Source organism: Schistocerca serialis, chromosome 1, assembly GCF_023864345.2.
Source record: "Schistocerca serialis cubense isolate TAMUIC-IGC-003099 chromosome 1, iqSchSeri2.2, whole genome shotgun sequence".
NCBI lineage: Eukaryota > Metazoa > Arthropoda > Insecta > Orthoptera > Acrididae > Schistocerca > Schistocerca serialis.
The window spans coordinates 904,897,787-904,920,905 of record NC_064638.1 but is presented as its reverse complement, the minus strand read 5'-3'; the positions used below and the strand labels follow the sequence as shown (position 1 = coordinate 904,920,905).

Below are 23,119 nucleotides of genomic sequence, written 5' to 3'. Positions count from 1 at the left end.
CCTGGGGGACGTTTTCAAACGAAACAAAATATGGCAGAAATTTGTATGTTTGTAAATCAACCTGTCGCATGGACGTAGATTATGCACATCTTGATGACGTACGTAATTTGTTGATTGTGAAGTAGAAGATCTCGTCCGCCTTGGTAACATCACAACCACAATACTTAACTTCCAAGACGCCGTTAGGTTAAAGGCAACCGAAGCCAGTTTTTGTAGACATGGACTGCTGCGTGTGACCAACAAAACAAATGTTTATGAAAATTAATATTATTTCTACAGTCATCAGATAGTAGCGAAAATTTCGAGTATAATCATTTGGACAAACAGTGCAATTCCTTATATCAAGTGCTGTTTCGAGATAATGGATGAAGGAGACACGAAAACAGTTCCTCATAACTGCGCCTATAGGTACCGCTTGAAAATGCTCTGTGAGCCTCGTACGATCGACACTTCTGTTTCGAACAAAGCAATGAAGTAGACGAGAAGACGGAATTAGCTACCAAGTGCACAAGGAGGGATTTAGGTTAATGTATGCAGCCTCGTAAGGTCGACGTACTAGCTCATTCGTGACTTCCTTGCCAATTAAAGTGTCTAGTGATATCTTATTAATTGTTGCAGCAATAAAGAGTTGCTAGATTTTAAATTGTTTGAAGGAAAATACACAGGTCGGACTGATATTTTGCTACCACGTCTGTACCATGGGGTTGAGAACGAACAAGTAACAAGAAAGAAGGGTAACACGGAAGGGTGGGGAAAATGTAGGTAAGGACAACATTTTCAGCACGAGTACTCGCGGAATCGAGGCCATTAGAGACGGAACCGGAGAAAGACGGCGAAACAGACTGGTTGTGGTGTTGTTGAAGGAGCCAGAGAGCGATTCAACTGAACTAGTTTAAAGTGAAACCGCGTAAAAGCAAATAAAAGGTATTTGATCCCCGTGCCTCTCAAATACACTTTTTTTATACTGATTCTCGGTCTTCGGGTCACGTTAGGATAAATGAGGTAGTAAAACAGAACCTAAAAGGTACTGGGAATATAGGTAAATCTTGACAATTAACATTTCATTATATGAGGTACTGCAACTGTCTGTTCTAAGAAAAAATATTTTTAGTGTCAATTGCATCACATAACAAACGGATAATGACTAGTTTCGATCATATATAATGCACATCTTCAGGTCAGAATGTTCACATTTTTTGATCAGTTAAAAGTAATTAGTTTCGTAGATTGTCATTACGTATGTTGTTTTGGAAACTGAAATTCCAGAGCTGAAATCTGTTTTCATTTTATTTTGTTATATTTGATTTTTTACTGCTAGTTTCGGTGTCACAGCACCATTCTCAAGCACTCCTGCACAAAAAATAATACATAACGAGTGAATCTCAAAATAAATACACAAATTTCGGTAACATATCTGCTTTGTTATATCTCATAGACCTACTTGCTGCAATGCGTCTGAGGTCCACTCGATCTTGTACGTAGGTAGACATTTCACCCTTCACCTGGTGAGACACATTTTTCATGATCTTCTCCATTATACTATGTGATGAAATTTATTTGTGAATAGACGATTAAATATGTATTATACTTACAAAGCAAATACTTTATCACGTACGGAGTCACAGATAGATTTCTCCTTTGAAAATAATGGAGAGGACCAAGAAAAAGGTTATTATATACCGGTGCGAGCGAAACTAGTCATCGTTAATGTCATGCAACTAACTGTAAAGATAAACTTTTCTTGTAGGTATTGATTTGCTTGAATCTAGTGTGGACGGAAATGGACAATATGGTGATGTGAGTAATTTGGGGAGCCACAGAACGTAACGACGAGGCCGCTGGGAAGGAGTGTCACTGAAACGGCGAAGATGATGGCGTGTTCACGTAGTGCCGTCACTAGTGACTGCCAAGACTGGGTGAAGGGCAGTGAAACAGGTAGCAGGCCATAATACTTTGCGTATCAATTTCTAAGGAAATAGTATTTCATGAACTTCAGAAAGTAATCGTGGCCTGATTCATTTGTATTTTCTTCTATAGTTCACTCGCATATCAAGCTTCAGAAAATAACGTTATTTAATATACAGTAATGGCTGAAAATTACAAGTAGCCGAGCTCAGGCGAAGTTGATGCTCCACTTTGCCGATCTAACTGAGTCGATGTCTTTATTTAATATTATCACGAAATGGGTACAAGGGATACTCGTTTTGTAAATAAAACCGCCTTTTTCTGCTGCGGAGGATGGTCACGCAGACAAACTTGTTATTGTATACAAGGGGTTTATTCTTTCGCACCCCTGTGTCCGCACAAATTTGTAGTCAGATTTAAAAAATAACAGAAGAAAGAGTGGCTCTTGAAATACAATGTTCACTTAGAACATATGACCTCTGACCTACATCTACATCTACATCCATACTCCGCAAGCCACCTGACGATGTGTGGCGGAGGGTACCATGAGTACCTCTATCGGTTCTCCCTTCTATTCCAGTCTCGTATTATTCGTGGAAAGAAGGATTGTCGGTATGCTTCTGTGTGGGTTCTAATCTCTCTGATTTTATCCTCATGGTCTCTTCGCGAGATATACGTAGGAGGGAGCAATATACTGCTTGACTCTTCAGTGAAGGTATGTTCTCGAAACTTTAACAAATGCCCGTACCGAGCTACTGAGCATCTCTCCAGAGTCTTCCACTGGAGTTTATCTATCATCTCCGTAACGCTTTCGCGATTACTAAATGATCCTGTAACGAAGCGCGCTGCTCTCCGTTGGATCTTCTCTATCTCTTCTATCAACCCTGTCTAGTACGGATCCCACACTGCTGAGCAGTATTCAAGCAGTGGGCGAACAAGCGTACTGTACCCTACTTCCTTTGTTTTCGGATTGCATTTCCTTCTTCCAATGAATCTCAGTCTGGCATCTGCTTTACCGACGATCAACTTTAAATGATCATTCCATTTTAAATCACTCCTAACGCGTACTCCCAGATAATTTATGGAATTAACTGCTTCCAGTTGCTGACCTGCTATTTTGTAGCTAAATGATAAGGGATCTATCTTTCTATGTATTCGCAGCACATTACACTTGTCTACACTGAGATTCAGTTGCCATTCCCTGCACCATGCGTCAATTCGCTGCAGATCCTCCTGCATTTCAGTACAATTTTCCATTGTTACATTCTCTCGATACACCACAGCATCATCTGCAAAAAGCCTCAGTGAACTTCCGATGTCATCCACAAGGTCATTTATGTATATTGTGAATAGCAACGGTCCTATGACACTCCCCTGCGGCACACCTGAAATCACTCTTACTTCGGAAGACTTCTCTCTATTGAGAATGACATGCTGCGTTCTATTATCTAGGAACTCCTCAATCCAATCACACAACTGGTCTGATAGTCCATATGCTGTTACTTTGTTCATTAAACGACTGTGGGGAACTGTATCGAGCGCCTTGCGGAAGTCAAGAAACACGACATCTACCTGTGAACCCGTGTCTATGGCCCTCTGAGTCTCGTGGACGAATAGTGCGAGATGGGTTTCACATGACCGTCTTTTTCGAAACCCATGCTGATTCCTACAGAGTAGATTTCTAGTCTCCAGAAAAGTCATTATACTCGAACATAATACGTGTTACTACTATGATAGCCGGCCGAAGTGTCCGTGGGTTCTAGGTGCTGCAGTCTGGAACCGCGAGACCGCTACGGTCGCAGGTTCGAATCCTGCCTCGGGCATGGGTGTGTGTGATGTCCTTAGGTTAGTTAGGTTTAACTGGTTCTAAGTTCTAGGTGACCAATGACCTCAGAAGTTGAGCGCCATAGTGCTCAGAGCCATTTGAACCTACTATGATATAAACCCGTCCACGCAATAGCAGCGACACTTGAAGGAGGACGACTGCTGGTCAGACACACGCACGGTGCTTGTAGTATCAGTGAGCGTGCTGTCCGTGTGTAGAATGGGGAAGGCGCGCGGTCTATCTGAGTTTGATCGAGGACAGTTCGAGATGGCGCAGAGGCTCGGTACGAGCATTTCGGAAACTGCACAACTTGTCATGTGTTCGAGGAGTGCAGTGGTCTTTATCACGCGGTGAAACCGAGATGAAAACACGTTCAGACGTCGTGGGGTTGGGCGGCCACTGCTCATTGCAGATCGGACGTCGTAGGTTGGGAGGACTAGTAAAAAAGGACAGACGGCGAATTGTGAGGGAACTAACATCAGACTTAATGCTGGGCAGAGTACAAGTGTGACTGAACACACAATGCACCGAACACTTCTAAGATGGGCTTCCGCAGCCGACGACCCATCCATGTGCCAAAGTTAACAAAACGACATCGGCAACTACGACTCAACTAGGCACGTGACCATCGGCACTGGACGTTGGTGAAGTGGCAGAGCTTTGCAGGGTCTGATGAATCCGATACCTTCTTCATCATGTCAATAGGCAGGCGCGGATCCTTCGTCTTCCAGGAGACCATTTCCTTGACGTCTATACTACGGGACGGAGACAAGGTTGCTGCTACTCCATTATGCTCTGGACAACGCTGACGTAGGATTCCGTGGGTCCAGTGGAGCACGTGAAAGGCAAAATGACGGCAAAGAAGTATCGTACAATGGTTGCAGATCATGTACAGCCCTTCCCGACGGTAGTGGCATTTTTCAACAAGATAATGCTCCATGTCACAAGGCCAGAAGTGTGATGGAGTGGTTCAAGGAACACATTGGCACGTTCCAGTTGATTTGCTGCCTCCACCCCCAGCTCGCCTGATTTGAACCCGATGGATCACATCTGGGATGTGATTTTACGTGGTGTCAGACCTCATCGTCCCGCTCCCTGTAATTTGCGGGAATTAAGTGACTTGTATATCTAGATGTTGTGCCAGCTGCCTCCAGTGACCTACCAAGGCCTCATTTCTTCCATGCCACGACGCGTTGCCGCTTTTATCCGTGCCAAAGGTGGACATACCGGTTATTAGGTAGATGGTCATAAGGTTTGTATATGTTACTTTCCAGCAGGACTACTCCTTCAACAGCTAAATTTGATGTAGGGCGACAGTACGATAATCAGGATTACCAGAGAAGGCTTAGTGCTACCGTCGTAAAAGTGAAAATCTATTGATCTGAGTGGACTTGCAGCTGTGTATGCAAGCCAATGAAGGTAGCCGTAACAGCGTGTGGTTTGTGCTACAGCCAAGATATTAACAAATGGACACGGCAAACGTAATCCAGTTTACTCTACACAGTTTAATAACACACAGAAGAATGTGTGCTGAGAGATGCCTGTTTCGTCACTACAGATACACTGAGATCGCTTGAGCCACAGTTATGACAACACTTTTGGAGACTTGCTGCAGTTTTTGTGACAGGACGTCAGATCGATTAAAACATTCAACAGAGTAGAAAATTTATAAAGTAAAACTTACATATAAATTCAAGTGTAGTGAAGGCTGGTTGCACAATATGTTAAACTAATGAGATGAAGTATCAAATTATCTGATTGCAAATACTGTTACAATTATCCGCTGTTTACGATCATCTCTCTTGCCGAGACAAAATGTACGTCTCCCACTCAAGAACTGATAGAAAACGAAGAGAAAGTGAATTAATTTATTATTTAGCTTATGGAGCATTGCGCGCACTAGAATTTTTCGCTACTACCCCTACACTGTGGTACGAGGGATACTGAAATGTAAGCAGCTATGTCCCTTTTGTAGAAAATGGTGCCACCGAGGTGTACAACAGTAAACGCTTGTTAATTAAAATAAAAAGTGTGTAATGTGTCTGTGCTTCTAGGTGCTACAAATGTAAATTCACAATTATCTAGGAACTGTTAGATGGTTCACTCTTCTTGTTCCAGTGATTGTTTCATTTTAAGGATATATCAGTTCTTTTTCTATTTTTCCTGTCTGATTGAATGTGCAACTTGCTGGGTGTCCGCGGTTTTAAGTTACGCAGCGTCGGAAGAGAGAAACGTTCTGTAAGTAACTGGACTGCTAATCTCGCAAGAGAGGTGGACCTATGTATTCTATGTATTACGAAACGCTGGTCTCACCAAGCCATTGTAAAGCAAAAGGATCGCAAGTGTTACGCAGCGCAGACACTTCGAACAAATTCAGGGCGATACGTGCGTATTTTAGCGAAAATGGTTGAAATGGCTCTGAGGTCATCAGTCTCCTAGACTTAGAGCTACTTAAACCTAACTAACCTAAGGACATCACACACATCCATGCCCGAGGCAGGATTCGAACCTGCGACCGTAGCAGCAGCGCGGTTCCGGACTGAAGCGCCTAGAACCGCTCGGCCACAGCTGCCGGCCGTATTTTAGCAACACCATGCTGTCATAGTGTTCACATGACATTAATTACAATCGTCAGACGATCCCAAGTTCGATAGTCCTAACTGTCGAGGCGTCTTCCTTTACGGTATGGGCTCCCTCAAGCTGTGGACTTCCGAGGATCTCCTTGAACGAGAAATGATGATTACAGTTGGGGGAAACTGTTCGTAATGGTCGTTAAGAGAAAGAGATAGGAAGATCAGCATTCAACATCCAGACGAGAGCGAGGGCGTTAGAGACTGAACATAAGCTCGGGTTGTTTTGCTAAGTATAGGGAAGGAAATCGGCCGTTTCATTTCAAAGGCACCATCCTGGCATTTGCCTGGAGTGATTTAGTGAAATGAGAGGAAACCAAAACTGGATGTTCGGACGCGGAAGTGAATCATCAGCATCTCGAATGCGAGTCCAGTGCGCTACCTTGCTCGGGTAAACGGTCGATAGAGACGACACAGTCAGAGGTTGATAAAGTGGTCAGCTGATATCGCATGGCCGCTAGTCTATTCACACGCACGCACACACACACACACACACACACACACACACACACACACACACACACACACAAACGGTGATGAGCCGTAACATTACGATCACCTGTTTAGTAGCGCATTGGTTCATCTTTGGAACGCAATACAGCAAAGCTTCTGTGCGGCATTGATGGAACAGGTCCTTGGTAGGTTTCCGGAGGTACATGCCGCTAGATGTCTACGTACATGGCGTTCATTTCTCGGAAATTACGGGCCGGTGGTTTGTGGGCACTGAACTGGCGTTCGATAGCGTTCGAGATGTGTTCCATTTAGTTCAGATCAGGTGAATTTATTGGCAAAGACATCGGTATAAGTTGACTATTACGTTCCCGAAATCATAGTAATGCGATTCTGGTGTTGCGGTAAGAGCTGTCTTGCGGCTGTAAGGTGTCATCGCCATCGGGGAAGACATCAATCATAAATAGATGCAAGGCCACAATAATATTCACGCAGTCCACAGTTGTCACGGACTCCTCGAATACTATCACAGGCCCACCGAAGGCCACGAGAATATCCCCCATAGTACAATCTCGCCCACATCAGTCTGCGTCCGTGACACCTGTGCACGTTTCAGCGTATCTGGACACGATCATCGACCTGGTGTAACAAGAAATGTGATTCATTCGATCAGGCGACACTATGCCATTGGTCCACGGTCCAATATAGATGATCACGTTCCCACTGCAACCGTTATTTACGGTGTAGTTGGGGCAACATGGGATCACGTAGGGGGCGTCTGCTGCGAAACACCAATTTCAACAACTTGCAGTGAACGGTGTGCTCTGGAACATTTTTGGCTGCACCAGTATTGCAGTCTATCGTCACATTCTACACATATCACCTCCTGTGATACTTTACACAGCGGGCGAACCTCCGACCACGATGTTCTGTGAAGATACGTGGACGTTCAGTACCTTTTCGCTTACTGTTGCTGGTCCCACAGTCCACCTGCTTTCCACGCACGCTCACGACAGCAACAAGCGAACAGCCGACCAGCTTGCCCGTTTCCGAGATAGTCGTTCCCAGCCGTCGGCTCGTAAAAGTCTGATCTTTGCGGAAGTAGTTAATGTCAGGGGATTTCCCCATTTGCGGCTCGGGTCGTCGCTAGAGAAATTCCCCGTTGGCGTCTTCAACCTCCCCCTCCCCCCCCCCCCCCTTCCCTCCTCCACCATAAGGCATTCGGCCTCCCTGTTGACAGTCAATGGTCATAATGTTTTCTCTCAGTGGTGTAAAATCCAAACATCCCTCCCACGTCCTTCATTTAAGATGGACACCGTACGGCGCAACGTTATTTATCTGCCTGCGGAGACATAGTTGACAAGGGAACCATACGAATGTCCCTTCAACGATCTCATTCATATTGAGACGGTGTGCAGAGCAGGACTAGGTCTTCGGTATACCAAAACAGGAGGAAGTTTCAGCCATTATCGAAATTACTTTCATGAGCACCAGTTCTCTGTATAGGATCTCACTGCCGGTACTTCTTTGTATTGCTATCCATCCCGCCTAATTATAACAACAGATTTATCAAGGCTGTGCAAATTATCAGCATCTAATGATTCGTTTGTTATTCTAGTAATATTTACGCTGAAAAAAAAAGAAAAACTTTTCTTCGTAAGGAGAGTGGATATAAAAACAGGATACAAAAGAACTTTCAATCAAAGCAGTTTAGACATTATATTATTGTATCTACATTTGGGAAATGTATAATGTGGTGCCTATGAAGCTCTGCACGATCATGATGATACTGATCATAAAAACTTGGGGAACAATAATTATAGCGACAGACAGGAAATGTTATGAAAACCGAATTTTTAAGTGTGCATGGCTTTTTCGATGTGTATTATTGTAAAACAAACTTGTTTTACATTGATTAACAGACCTCGGTCATCACATAATTTCGTCGCGAACCCACGTGTATCCGTTGTTAGAATGACGAGGGCTGAAAAAAAATACCGGAAGCGAGATTCGATAAAGAGATCATGCGATTATGAAATACAGTGCTTATTCACTCGACTGTGGACTCTTTGAATTCTAAGTGACCATACGAAGTATATAAACACGTATTAAATTTTCAAACTCGATTTTCTCGAAGACGGTTGAGAGTTGCGTTTCCCGGTTTACATATATTAAAGTCCTAATTGTGACCTACACATCGTGTCAATATGAATCAGATCAGTGAGGTCAAGTTTGTACGGTTGCCTCGTGAGCTCGAGGGGGTTAACATCTCCCTTCCTTCCGACATGAAGAAATGACCGTTCAGCAGCAAATGAAGACCATATTCGGTGCACTCCATTTGTGCCCCAAGCAGTTTGTTCTTCAAAGTAGAGTTACGTGGTTGACGGAGATTATGTTTCCAAGTGCTAAGTATTAGGAATTCGGCCAGTGACCCTCACATATTGGACATGGGAATAATGACTTCTGATATGTTTGTCTTCGGAACTGTGTTTGCGTCATTATATGTACAGATAAGAGGTTCCACCTAGAAAACCTGTTATTCAATTCTTTAGTTTTCAAGACATATTATCGGTCAGTCTTCAAGCGTCTGTTTTTTCAGGTTTTGCAACACTCGTGTGCCTCTTTCGCTCGGGATATTAAATTCTACAATAATTTCACCACCCTTCTTTATTTACATTTGATGTGCCGTGTATGTCAAACGCAACTTGTGTCTCACAGTTAGGGACATTCCATCAGAACAGATCTTGTACAAGAAAATTGTAGATTATGGGGCCTCCACACCCTTCTGTCGCTATAAAGCCAATACACAACTGCACAAAACATGAGAAAATTCCAAAAACGGAAGTAAATGAACTTCATTCTATGGAATACTATCGAATAAGAAGACATTTACTACGAACATAAGAATAAGTAATGAAAAATGTACATGTTTTTGCGGACTTCAGTAACTCCACGTTTAGTAAACAAATAAACCCATCTTGACAATATTGTACGGATTTCTTGATTAACGTGGCGTGAACTATAAACTATCTATTCTTATTTCTCCAGCAGTTACATTACTCGAGATTGTTTTCTTTTCGTACTTGGACGTTTTGAGTTTACAGGATCACACATGTGGACGAATTCTGTGATAGAGATTTTGATAGAAATTTCAATTCGAAAAACGAGTTGCTGTATGGAGTTTGAGGATCTTTTTGAGGAAGTAAAATTTTATTTCTTCAAGAAACTGCCGCATGACAGCCTTAAAGCAAAATACTAAACTTTTCAGTCACGACATATTTAGCGTATTTGCAACCCTATTTTTTGTTTGCAGCTATCTTCACAAAATTTCTTGAACTCATACTCTATTTCTAAGGTCGATACCAGTCATTTGAAGCTTGATGACACCTCTAGAATGCATAGTAAAATAATATTTCTGCGTCACTTTATGTATTCCAGTAACTGAAAATGTTGCATTTCATTAGAAATCTTTCGAACCTCCTAAACTAACTAAATTTCAGCGAAAATGAGCTGTGGCTCGCCAGCACATACTTCATCCGAAGTTATGAAACCACTGAAACATGTTAATAACTATGAAACTGACTGCAGTGGTCGAAGAAAAGCTGCGTGGAAATAGGGGAGAGTGGTGTACCTTGGTTCCCTTGTAAGGTGGCAGATTAAATGAATGTCAAGTTCGCACCTTACATGACAGATTTTATACACAGTAACAGGAAGGTGAACATGTCACGTGACATACTTTGGTGAAAATAAGCAGATTTGCCTATTAAAATGTACAGTATGCAATGCAAAGTGATGACAATCAGTCTACAGTATTAACACACCGAACATAAATCCTGCATGTTAATGAGCAAGAGAAGAAAAAATCTCCTGGAGGAAACTTCTTAGTTTGGGAGCAGATAAGAGTTGTGATGTCACGGCCCGAGTACAACGGAACACTCTTAAACTGACCTCTGGCGAGGGACAACGAATGCGCTGAGTGACTCATCAAAGAGGGCAGGCAGCTTAAGAAAACTGCATTGGAGAACTTCCGGATGGATACAAACAGACCAGCGACACAGTCGATCACGTGAACTGCATGTGGTATGTTCATGATGTACGCGTGTAGCTTTTAGGCGTTTGGAGCAGGCACAAAATGTTCGATTGGCTGACATGAACTAGGAAGGAGTAAAGTGCTGAAATTTCGACGCAGTTTGATGGTAGGCCCTTTTCGATTGATAGAGATAGTTTCCACAAGATGAAAGGAACGCTCCTATTGGCTGGAAAAAGCCATGACGTGGAGCACAAAAAGAGCCAGGTGGGGGGCAGTTTTACTACTAGAGACACAAGACTGAAAATCTTGGGAGACTATCCTCTGAACCAGCGTCAAGTGCAGAATGGGGCGCATCACGTCCTATACAGCGCAAAGGAGGAATTTTGTGTGAGCACTGCGTTCACTTCGGCTTATTTTCAGCTAGATATTAGCTGTAGCGTCGTTGAGCTCCAACAGCGGAGAGACGAAACAGCCATATAGTTAATTGTTCTTGTGAGAACTGAGAGGGCATAATAATATGCACGCTATTCCAGCCACGTGCGTGCATATCGCCATATTTCAAGACCAGGGATGGCTGCACGATTTCTCGTCAAACGAGAAACATAGGGCAGTTTTTGATTATCTTTTATAGGACTTTCAGAGAAAGAGAGTGGCCATGCAGCTCAAAAAATGGTTCAAATGGATCTGAGACTATGGGACTCAACTGCTGAGGTCATTAGTCCCCTAGAACTTAGAACTAGTTAAACCTAACTAACCTAAGGACATCACAAACATCCATGCCCGAGGCAGGATTCGAACCTGCGACCGTAGCGGTCTTGCGGTTCCAGACTGCAGCGCCTTTAACCGCACGGCCACTTCGGCCGGCGGCCATGCAGCCGACTGTTTATCGCGGCTAAGGTAAATACCACTAGCAGATGCGTAAACTTGTTGGTTCACCAGCTGGTGTCCACTGTGAACTCGAGTAACGTTTAGTAATCTCTTGCTCAGCTTGTCACAACAACTGACCATCCTCCGTAGACTTGATTCTCATCCTAAATAGTACTGAACATAGAACCGGAATTGGATGATTTGTCGTAATATCGGCAAACTTCACGATGTAGTAATAAGAATAATTTTGTAGAGAACCTTCTGGTTAAAATTTGATATTGTCGTGTTCAGAGTTATTTCGATTAAACAGGACGAAATGCGTTATCTTGGCAACTGTCCTAACATTCCATGTTACAACCTATGTAAATTCGAATACTTCTTTGACAGTAATCTTGAATTAAAAACAATTTGTGTACAGCTAAACACTGTTGTTCTCTGCCATAGAATAAGCGTCCCCTCCTAATCCCAGTCATGTATTCTATAGAAGCTAACACACTAACAGGGTGTTTTTGCTGATGTCTGACGATAGAGAAAAGGAGTGGAGTGTCAGACCCTTTTCGGAGTTGCCTCCAGCCAGTCATTTTATAAAGGTTTCACATACTTCCTTATTTCATTTTGAAATGATACCACTCACTTAATGTGTACTGCAGTCTTTTCCTGAAGTTACAAAAACTACTCCGGAAAAGTGAGGTTTTACCAAATGTGGAGAACTGTTCCAAGGAACACCATGATCGTGTACCTATGAGCATGATCGTGTACCTACGAGCAAATATTATATTAAAATTTAGGAGTGTTGCAAACGACAAAATCTTATCAGCACTGTATTTAATATTCTGTATGTTGAATTATTACCCTGCTCAACATCACTTATCGGTAAGTGAAACCAGATTAAAAAGAAGTATCATCAAGAATCAGTTACAAGCTGAAAACGTATTGAAATAGAAGCTATTGGTAACTAACACCAATTTCCATTTTGAAGACAAGGAAAATTTTCAACCACTAAAGAAACTTAGTACGTTTGCAAATATTACGTGTTCCATGGTAGAAGACCTTCCGTTTCAAGGTACATGAAGCACGACTGACAAAGTGTGGTTTGACGTACACACGTTATGTAGATAGTTTTATAAATATAAAAAGTTTTACTCACCATAAAACGCTATAACTGAAGAATTATAATACGAGGGGTGTTGAATAAGTAATGAAATACATTTTTTCTGGAAGTGAGATGGTTTTATTCAGGATTCAAATGATTCCAATACATCTTATTATCCCCCTTGCGTTTGGCTACAAAACGGTGTTTGCCAACTTTATCGCTGTTCAAAGCAACGGCCTTACACCACCTTAAGAGGGGGATTGTGTGCCCTCATGGTAGCACTCTACTGTTTGACGTTGGAGCCAACGTACTGCTGCACCAACGCACCTCACTTATCATCCACCTACTGCTTCCCGCTGAGATCATCCTTACTTCGTTGGGCTAAACAGTTGGAAGTCGGAAGGCAGGGGATCCGGGCTGCAGGGCGGATCAGCAAGGACACTCCAACGAACTCCTCTTGGGTGCACAGACTTGAGTGTTATGGAGAAGGAGAACTTTGTCTACATTTTTGTGGTGCTGAACACCCTGAAGTCGTTCCTACAATTTACTGGCAGTACCACGTGGGAGATCGAACAACTCTGCGTGACCTTGTTGCTATGATGACAGACGCCTCGTCCAACCACTCACCGTGCTTTCGTTCACTGTCAGGTCTCTGTAAACACTCGGCAAGCGCCTATGAATATCTCCTATGCTCTCGCTTTCCGCCAAAAGAAACGCAGTGATAGCTCTCTGCTTGGAACGCACCTCCTTTGTAGATGCCATTTGGAAGACTATTTTAAGCACCGCTACCTGTCGGACTACAGGGCGCCCCGTCAGTCACCCCGCAAACTATTCGTTCGTTTCTTTCGTCAGTCGATTCGACTGAATCAAGTTATCGACTAGTTGTACTTTCCTATGTAGCACCTCGACCGCGTCGTCGTATTTTATACGTTTCTGCCTGGCACATAGATAGCTAACACATTCCTATGAGAAAAGTCGCTGCCATACTACTGATCTCGATACGTTATTCTGTCTGGAATTTGTTCGAGAAAAGTCGCGAATATTCTACTGTTTTGTGATTAAAAAGAGAATAATGGGAGAGATTCTTCAATACAAGCAAACGAGCATAAACGCCCTCAATGATCGTGACTCTGTTATGCAGGCGTTGTCTGTTTATCCTAGATCTGACTATCCTACTTTGCAAACGATGTACAAAATATTTGCTTGTCTACTGCATCTATTGCTACAGCAGAAAGAAGTTTTTCAACATTGCGGCTTACAAAGACATGGCTTAGGTCGACAATGAAGGAGGATCGACTTAATGGTTTAGCTCTGTTGAACACTCACCCAGACGTTGATTGGACTATTGACCATGTAATTAACCAATTTGCCAGGAATAATAGGCGCATAGAAATCATCATTTAAGGAAGAGAACCACAATTGTAACTTTTTTTGTATCATAAGATGGCATTGTCTTGTATATGTGTATAATAAGTTTAAATAAAACTTTCTTAAATTTGCATGTGACTTGATTATTTTTTATTACGGTAAAAGTAAAGGTAGCTCAAGATATCTTTAGCGTCCCCTCCTTAAGGTTTTTCTGTATCCGCCACTGAGCTGAAGCAGGAATATGTCATGAAGTCCGACAAGAAATTCCGCATTTTTTCAACTGAAATTGGCCGAAAAAATTGTTGCGTTACTTATTGAACGCCCCTCGTATCCTCAAAACAGGAAATATATATTGTACAGCACGTATATATGTAGAACTCGTAATAACCACAAACACTGCAAAAAACACGACTTCATATTCGCAGCAACAAGAATAGCAGAAAATGATAGAAACTGCTTATGATTATCTCTGGTGCAGGTTCCTTCATGTGATTCTAAAATCGGTGACTAGACTGAAACGTCGACCGAGAAGCATGATGTGTTCCTAAGTACAGTTATCCTCCAGGTTCAACACTTTCCCCTATTACTAAGCGTGGAAAATTATTGGCCAGAAAAATAAAAGATTTCAACATTGCACAGATAGAAAAACTGTTCACCTGTTCTACTGTCAGTAAAATGATGCATTATGAGCGGTACAGTCATAACACTTTAACTGTCAGTTTCAATACTGGGCGATCACGTGTTCCTCATCGCCATTTCTCAGCCATTGTGACTATTCTACGATGCTCAAAGATGCTCATTATCAGTCACATGTAGTGAAATCTAGACTATGTGGTATTTTCAGAACGTATGAGCGATCAACTGGTCTTACTTGACAGCTGATAACGATCGTGGGAAGTATGAGCGCTGTTAGTTACATATGTTTTCAGCATTAATTACACAGACAATTGGTATCCTGATGGGACGCAAGGGTGACTGCGACGTACTTTCGAACAATTAACTAACAGTTCTAGAAGTGACATCAACAGTGACGCAAATTTAATTCGTTGGATTAAAATGCCGTGTCAACACGCAATTACGAGGTAGTGCCTCGACCTATATTAGCGCGCGTTAATTTGAGATTTTCATTACGGACTTGATTCAATCACCGAGTTTCGTCCCACGGGGCAGGTAATGAAACAGCGTGTATTCGAAATGCACCGGTGCCTTTTTATTGCTATTTATTTTCCCCTTATTATGAACACCAGGCCGGCAATGAAATGGGAGGCGCGAGCAGTGCCAATTACCGGCCGTACTCTGCTAGTTGTCGTCTGTGCGGCCCCGCAGCAGCCGATCGCGGTGCAAATCCGTTTGCAATACGTTATTTCCCTCAAAAAAAAAAAAAAATGAATTGCAAATGGGCGCAGAGCGGGCGACCGTGTCGGGGAAGAGCGTGAAAGATAGCAAATGAGGCGTACTCCGCAGGGGGTGGGGGTGAGGGGTGAGGGAATGGCGGTACTGTTCGGCGTAGGCGACCTGTGCTCCGGTGCGAGGCAGCTGCTGTTGCAGTCGCTATTACAAGGCAAGCTTTGGGACATGTGGCGCCGCGGAGCTGCTAAAAGAAGTGTCGCAAAAAGCTAATGGTCTGTTCAAAGTGCTAGTAGGGCATCGTAACCGGAAAATGGGCTACCACGAATAAACGAAAGGCAGAGCTATCAGTATTGCATGCAGACTTTTATTACAGCAAGGTTTTCTACTTCGATACTTGTCAATGAACGACGGTCTCAGTGGAGGACTCTCACATTACTGTCCTGAACTAGCTCCAAGCGAGGGTGATCTGCTGTTTCATTCTTATTAGGTCCGTGTTCACGACCCTAGGACGACTATTCGGAAAATAATGTCCGGTAGGTTGCGAAATGGAAACCACAGTGAAAATCAAAAATGTTTTATTTGCAACAGTTAGCTACACCATCCATCAACTTTTCTATATAGTCGCCTCTCCGGCTGAGACATTTATCTTAGCATTATACTTACTTTCTAATAGCCTCGTCATAGAAGGCAGTTGCCTGTGCTCTCTACCAGTTCTCTATGCCGCTCTGCAAATTGTTCGTGCAAAAATGTTGTCTTCAGAACCAGTGGTTTAACTGAGCAGAGACGAAAATCAGGAGGACCCAAGTCCGGGCTGTGTGTTTGGTGATATAGCATTTCCCATCGAAAAGACTGAAGGACTCTCCTCATTGCCCCTGCAGTGTGCAGCCGAGAATGGTCATGAAGAAGGAACTGCATGACAGTTACGTTGTGTGGACTGCATGAAATCGGGCGAAATCTCTACAGGCACTCACAATTGCCTGGAGATACAGTACTATATTGCAGGCATCTTTACCTGCTGATTGTGCGCTCAGAACTGGAAAGCGCGACGTTTCGCTGTCGACGGGCGTGGTAGAGACTCAGACCAACACATCTATGCACAGCTTCATCGGATCTTCAATGTCATGTCCATTTCGTGATCGACTTTCTGAACAGACCTCGTATATCGTATTGGTGTTTTTACTGAAAAACCAAGCCAAGTTACCATCGCGTCTTAAGTTTCATATGTTGCCTCCTACGATTTATTTTACAGATTTTGTATTTTTAATGGCTGATTTTATCTGTGTTCACTTATTTCTGTACTGTCATAGCCCATTCTATTACTAGACAGCATTATGATTAGCATGTACTACATTTTCCTGCGACGGGTGTTTTACTTACCATAAATTTTTCCTGCCAAAAAAATCTTTTGGATTTCAATTTATGAACTGTATTACTTTTAGATAATGACTCCTATTGCTATTTTATGTTACCATCAATATTTTATATTTACCTCGTTTTTTTGAGTAACATAGATTGAGCGTGCATCTGCCCCCTCTACTGATATAGAGTATGTAGTTTAGCTCGCTTTTGTAAGTGTGGTGCAGAAGCACGAGAGGGAGTTCGTGTGTGACGTCCATTACTCTGACACATTACTCTGTAACAAGCTTAATAGGTATGTTTCTTCCAATATGTATGTACCTTTTTTTATTTCATGTTTTATCGTAACCATTCGCACTCCGTATTTTCTATTGTTTAGTTCCGATAATGGCTTTTTTTGGCAATTTAAATCGGTAAACCTTCTTATTATTTTCTATGATCAAGACAATTTCAATAAGAATACTTTGATGATTACATGCGCACTATAGTTACAATATGAGGTCACGTTGTTGTGGCTGAGTATGCAGAGTGAGTGGCTTGCGGAGTTATTTCTTGGTGTATACTTTACACTGTAGAAGGTGCAGAGGGAATGTGTGCCGCGTCACAGACAAACAGCTTGCTGCCTGCTTATGGCGTGGAGTTCAACTCCGTCTTGTGACGGACAGCTCGCCATGCAAAGGTTCAGAATTATGAAACGTCACTTGAACATATGGATGAAAACAATGACCTTGGTACCTAAATAAGCAACCATCATCAGATTTTAAAAAGAGCATCTATACACAGTACGCGTATCCCTAAACAAACAGCTATGCTCCCTGTGTGGAGTTCCTCTTTTTAAAAATCTCATGGTGGCTGTTCAGGTGAATAAAAATGTGACTAAGACTGTAGATGCTTCACTTTATTTAGATAACAAGATCATCTGTCTCCTGCAAACGTCCAAGTCACCTCATATCTTAATTCTGCTTTAAAGCTCATACAACTACGCAGAGTCTCGTCAAGTGAGCATTGCTGATGGTGAGCTTTCCATCGAAGCGAAAGTTGAACTGTGGAATTTTCAGTTTACTAACACAGATTTACAGCGCAAATTCTGCATGTCAGGAACTGTGTGCCACCAGCTCTCCGCGCACTATCGCTGGTTATGAAAATTTGTTGCACTTTCTTGATTCAAAACGACTGCCTGAGCACCAAGACCCTCAATTCTACTGCGGTGCCGTCCCTTCGCGCTTCAGGAAATGTTACACATCATTTCTAGTTCTGTGTAAGAGCTGTCGCGTAAATGGCGCCGTCGTCCACAGCTGTTCTGTCGCCGTCACCAGAAAGAGTGCCCTACGGTACCCGTACTCAGAAGCAAGTTCTGTGTTTCATGGACAGAATCTGTGTCAATATTTATCATTAGTTGAGCTATCATCTACAAGGTGCTGGTACGATATGGAATTAGAAGATGAACGATTCCTAAATCTCTCTCGACCATATCTTGGGACGCATATTTGTATATAATTTCCCTAAAAATAATTAATAAAGTTTTCTAAATTTTCATTGTGTAGCTTTTAGAAAGAAATTGCAACGTCTGATAGCTAACAAGAGTACTACCCGGTGTATTCCGAAAGTAAGGTCCGAAAGGTCGCAAAATGGAAACCACAGCAAAAATCAAAAGTATTTTATTTGCAATAGTTAGCCACATCTTCCAGCAACGTCTCTTATATTCCTCGCTCCGTCTGAGACATTTGTCGTAGCGTTGTACCAACTTTCCAATACCCTCGTCATAGAAGGCAGCTGTGTGCACTTTTCGCTGATTCTCTATAATGATCTGCAGTTCGTTGTCTGTGCCAAAACTTTGACTTTACAGCTAGTGGCTCATGTCAGCAGAGATGAAAATCAAAGGGAGCGAAGTCCGGGCTTTATGGAGTGCAGTCAAACACTTCCCATCGAAAACGCTGCAGGGACGTTCTCATGGCGCCTGCAGAGTGCGGCCGAGAACTGTCATGAAGAAGGAAATGCGTGACAGTTATGTTGTGTGGGCTGCATCATATCAGGCGAAATCTCTCACAGGCACTCATACTTGGCAGGAGACATAGTTTTCTAGGCATATTTACGTGCTCACTGTGTGCTCAGAACTGAAAAAACAGACCTGACGCGATCAACGATCATACTAGAGACACTATCCAAAAGACCTATGCAAAGTGCAAAGCTTTATCAGATTTTCACTGTGCTTTCCATTTCACGACCGATCGGACCTTGTTTTTCAGAAAGCGCATAATATAATAACATCAATATTTTTGTTGTACCTTCGAAAATTACTGCAGACATATTTATATCTGCACATTATGTATTATCTGTGACATCATCATTGAGTCGCAGCAACTCCTTGTGACCCAACTTGGCGCCAGTGCCTGTGTCATTTTGCCAAATGGAAGATGGTAATTGTAAGATTGCTGCTCGCATACATTTCGCCCGAAGTACAGCGCTTGTGCAGCATTGATTTAAATGTGACACATGTGCAATGATATAGTGCAGGTACCTTGTCGTTCGTATCCTAAAATATGCCATGTACCCAAGTATTTATATCACAAAGGCAAAAAGAACAGCGCAATTTAACTAGCTAAAATTAGGTATTTTTAATAAGATTTTGTCAAATATAACGGATGAAGACGACAATGTATTGGTGACAATATATTAGTAGTTACTTTTCTAGACATTTTCGTTGTAACTGAGAACACCAAAAAGTTGATATCACATGTGACAGTTTCTAAGAATATTATTTTGATGAAAAAGGACTTATATCGTTTCAAAAGAATGTGAGGAAGCAGTCCTCGGGTTTCTCAACAGACAACATTTGCTGCACGTACCTGTGCTCTATTCTCTTATTAGAGTTTGCTACGGATGTTGCTAATCACTATTACCGAGCTAACTAAACATTTCCCACGCGAGAAGTATGGATAGACTCTCTTGTTGTAGATACGTGTTTGACAATGTTTGACAAGCGCTGCTCTGAATGAAGGAGACTTATTTGGTCGTTTGCATGCAAAAAAAAAAAAAAAAAAAAAAAAAAAAAAAAAAAAAAAAAAAATACAAAAAAACAAAAAAAATACACAGGTGTCTTTTCATGTCGCTCACAACACATTACAGAGAACTACCCGATGTATCTTCAGGTTTAGGAGTCTTGTCAAACAAATTCGATAGCCTATATTCAATAAAATTTTTCAGCATAGAAGGTTGAAATCACTAAGCTGAAAGAACAGCAGAGTGAATAATAATGTTAAAAAAGTAAATGATAATCTTGAAATATTATTTTCTTTAAAAATGTGAACAAACGTACGTAATAGAATCAAAACGGTATATCACAGTACATAGTTTTCTTTCTAAGATCAGTCGTCTGAGAATTCATTGCACAGGCCACAAGTCACGTGTTCATTTGTATTTGTTGCATGAATCATATTTTTTGAGGGAAGAATGGGAAACAAATATAGTGTATCACGTCATTTTACTGCTGAGGCACAACTGTTCTACCCACAGTTGACCATATTTACGAAAGGTCGATTTCTGAGTCTAACAGCCAGACGCCAGTAAAACAAAAACAGGAAAGAACGTCAATCGTCAATAAATGATAGTTTCTTTGTCGATAGTGATGACTATGACGCCATTATTTAAAACTTGAGGGACGGGAAGAGGATGAGTACTTCATATCCCAACATGGGATCATCATAGACAGACCTGAAATTCAGATGCACGGGTGTACGTCCGCGAAACGGCGGTGCAACTATCCTGATATCCCTCTGAAGCGATTCAGGTAGACCGCCGGGAAACTATCTTTTTAGTGAGGAAAATGTACCATATAATCGTATATATTTTTTATACATCAGTCACTGATTTGAAATATGAGCATAAGTTCGTCTCCTGTATTCGCAATATTTAACTAAATCATACCCTAAGTTAAAAAAGGAAAAAAAGACCAATCATTTGTAGTATTTTCATTGAAGGTAAGAGAATTAAAGCATGTTGGATACATTAGATTTAATTAACGCAATGAAGGCTGTATCGGCCGTTGGTTACTTCTGCTACAATTATCTGAGAACAGGCCATGGTCGATACATTAGACTGGTCACTCACGTTTCGTCCACATATGCAAAGGATATTTCGCAGCTGAAGAGCGGCTAGTATAGTACACCGACCACAGCTCTCAAGCCGGAAGTTACTACATGTTTGTTATCCTCGGAATAGAGTCCAGTTTCCCTACTTACAAAACTGCATTGCAGTTATTTGTAAAACATTCTTCCTCGGGCATGGGTGTGTGAGGCGTCCTTTGGTTAGTTAGGTTAAAGTAGTTCTAAGTTCTAGGGGACTGATGACCTCAGACGTTAAGTCCCATAGTGCTCACAGCCATTTGAACCATTTTTTAAAACATTCTTCCTGTTTTCTATTCAGATTCAGTGTCACAGATTTTAAAGTCTTCATTCTTTCCGTTTATCTTGGCAGTTTGCGCATGTGCTCTCAACGTCATTCGTTGTACGACTCTCTTCATAACAGTGGAATTTGAGCAATCGTTGCCCATGTCTCACTTACAGTGATTATCTAATTACTTAATTAAATATCAGATCGTTGAAAGAATTACAAATTTTACAGGATGAGATAAATTACATTAGGCGTCACAGAACGTTATACAGTGAAGAGCCAAAGAAACAGGTACACCTCCCTGATATCGTGTAGGGAACCCGCGAGCACGGAGAAGTGACGCAGCACGACATAGCATAGACTCGACTAATGTCTGAAGTAGTGCTGCAGGGAATAGACGCCATAAATCCTCCAGGGCTGTCCATAAATCCGTAAGGGTACGAGGGGTGGAGATCTCTTCTGAACAGAACGTCGCAACGTATCCGAGATAAGCTCGATAAAGTTCATGTCTGGGGAGTTTGGTGGCCAGCGGAAGTGTTAATCTCAGAAGAGTGTTCCTGGAGCCACCCTGTAGCAATTCTGGACGTGGGGCGTGTCGCATTGTCCTGCTGGAATTGCCCAAGTCCGTCGGAATGCACAATGGACAGGAATGGATGCAAGCGATCAGACTGATGCTCACGTACGTGTCACCTGTCAGAGTCGTATCCAGACGTATCAGGGTCCCATATCACTCCAACAGCACACGCCCCACACCATTACAAAGCCTTCACCAGCTCGAACAGTCCCCTGATGACACGCAGGGTCCATGGATTCATGAGGTTGTCTCCATACCCGTACAAGTCCATCCACACGATACAATTTGAAACGAGACTCATCCGACCAGGACACATGTTCCAGTGATCAACAGTCCAAAGTCGGTGTTGACGGGCCCACTCGTGGCGTAAATCCTTGTGTCGTGCAGTCATCAAGGATACACGAGTAGGCCTACGTCTTCGAAAGCCTATGTCCATTATGTTTCGTTGGATGGTTCGCACGCTGAGTCTTGATGATGGCCCAGCATTAAAATCTACAGCAATCTGCGGAAGGGTAGCACTTCTAACAGGTTGAACTGTTCTCTTCAGTCGTCGTTGGTCCCGTTCTTGCAGGATCTTTTTCCGGCCGCAGTGATACCGGAGTCTGACGTTTTACCGGATACCTGATATTCACGGTACACTCGTGAAATGGTCGCACGGGAAAATCCCCACTTCATCGCTACCTCGGGGTGCGCCGACTGTAACACCACGTTCCAACGCACTTACCTCTTGAAAACCTGCGACTGTAGCAGCAGTAACAGACCTAACAACTGCACCAGACCCTTGTTGTCTTATATAAGCGTTGCCGACCGCAGCGACGTATTCTGCCTATTTATATGTCTCTGTATTTGAGTGTGCATGCCCATACCAGTTTTTTTGGCGCTTCAGTATAGATAATTTCTGTAAACACAACTGAAAAACATAACGGTTCAGTCTGTGTGAATCGCTACGTGTCACGTATATTTCGAAACAGGAGCATCGGCGATGTATGTTTCATGAGGTTAAAGCAAAAACGTTATTTCCTTAAGGGTAGTGTGTGGTTCCTAAAGAAAATCGCACATATAATCACGTAGCCAGAAGCGAAATCGCGATGTCCGTCATCGAAGATAATATACAGGGTGTATGTCCTAAGAGTCGTCAGGCACATTTTTCTCTGGTGTCTCGGCAGATACCTGCAAATTTCGCTTTTGAAATATGTAGCAGGAGTCATCTCAAACTACAGACAGGAGGTGTCGGTTTGTTGCCCATTACAAACAAAGTGATTTTGAAAACCGGAATTTCACG

General features: G+C 42.5%; 1 protein-coding gene across 1 annotated transcript in view; it reads right to left on the bottom strand.

Annotated features, from left to right (window-relative positions):
* Nucleotides 1-23,119, bottom strand: part of LOC126445065 (uncharacterized) — a 406,008-nt gene that overhangs the window by 63,963 nt on the left and 318,926 nt on the right. The gene's annotated exons all lie outside the window — the stretch shown is intronic.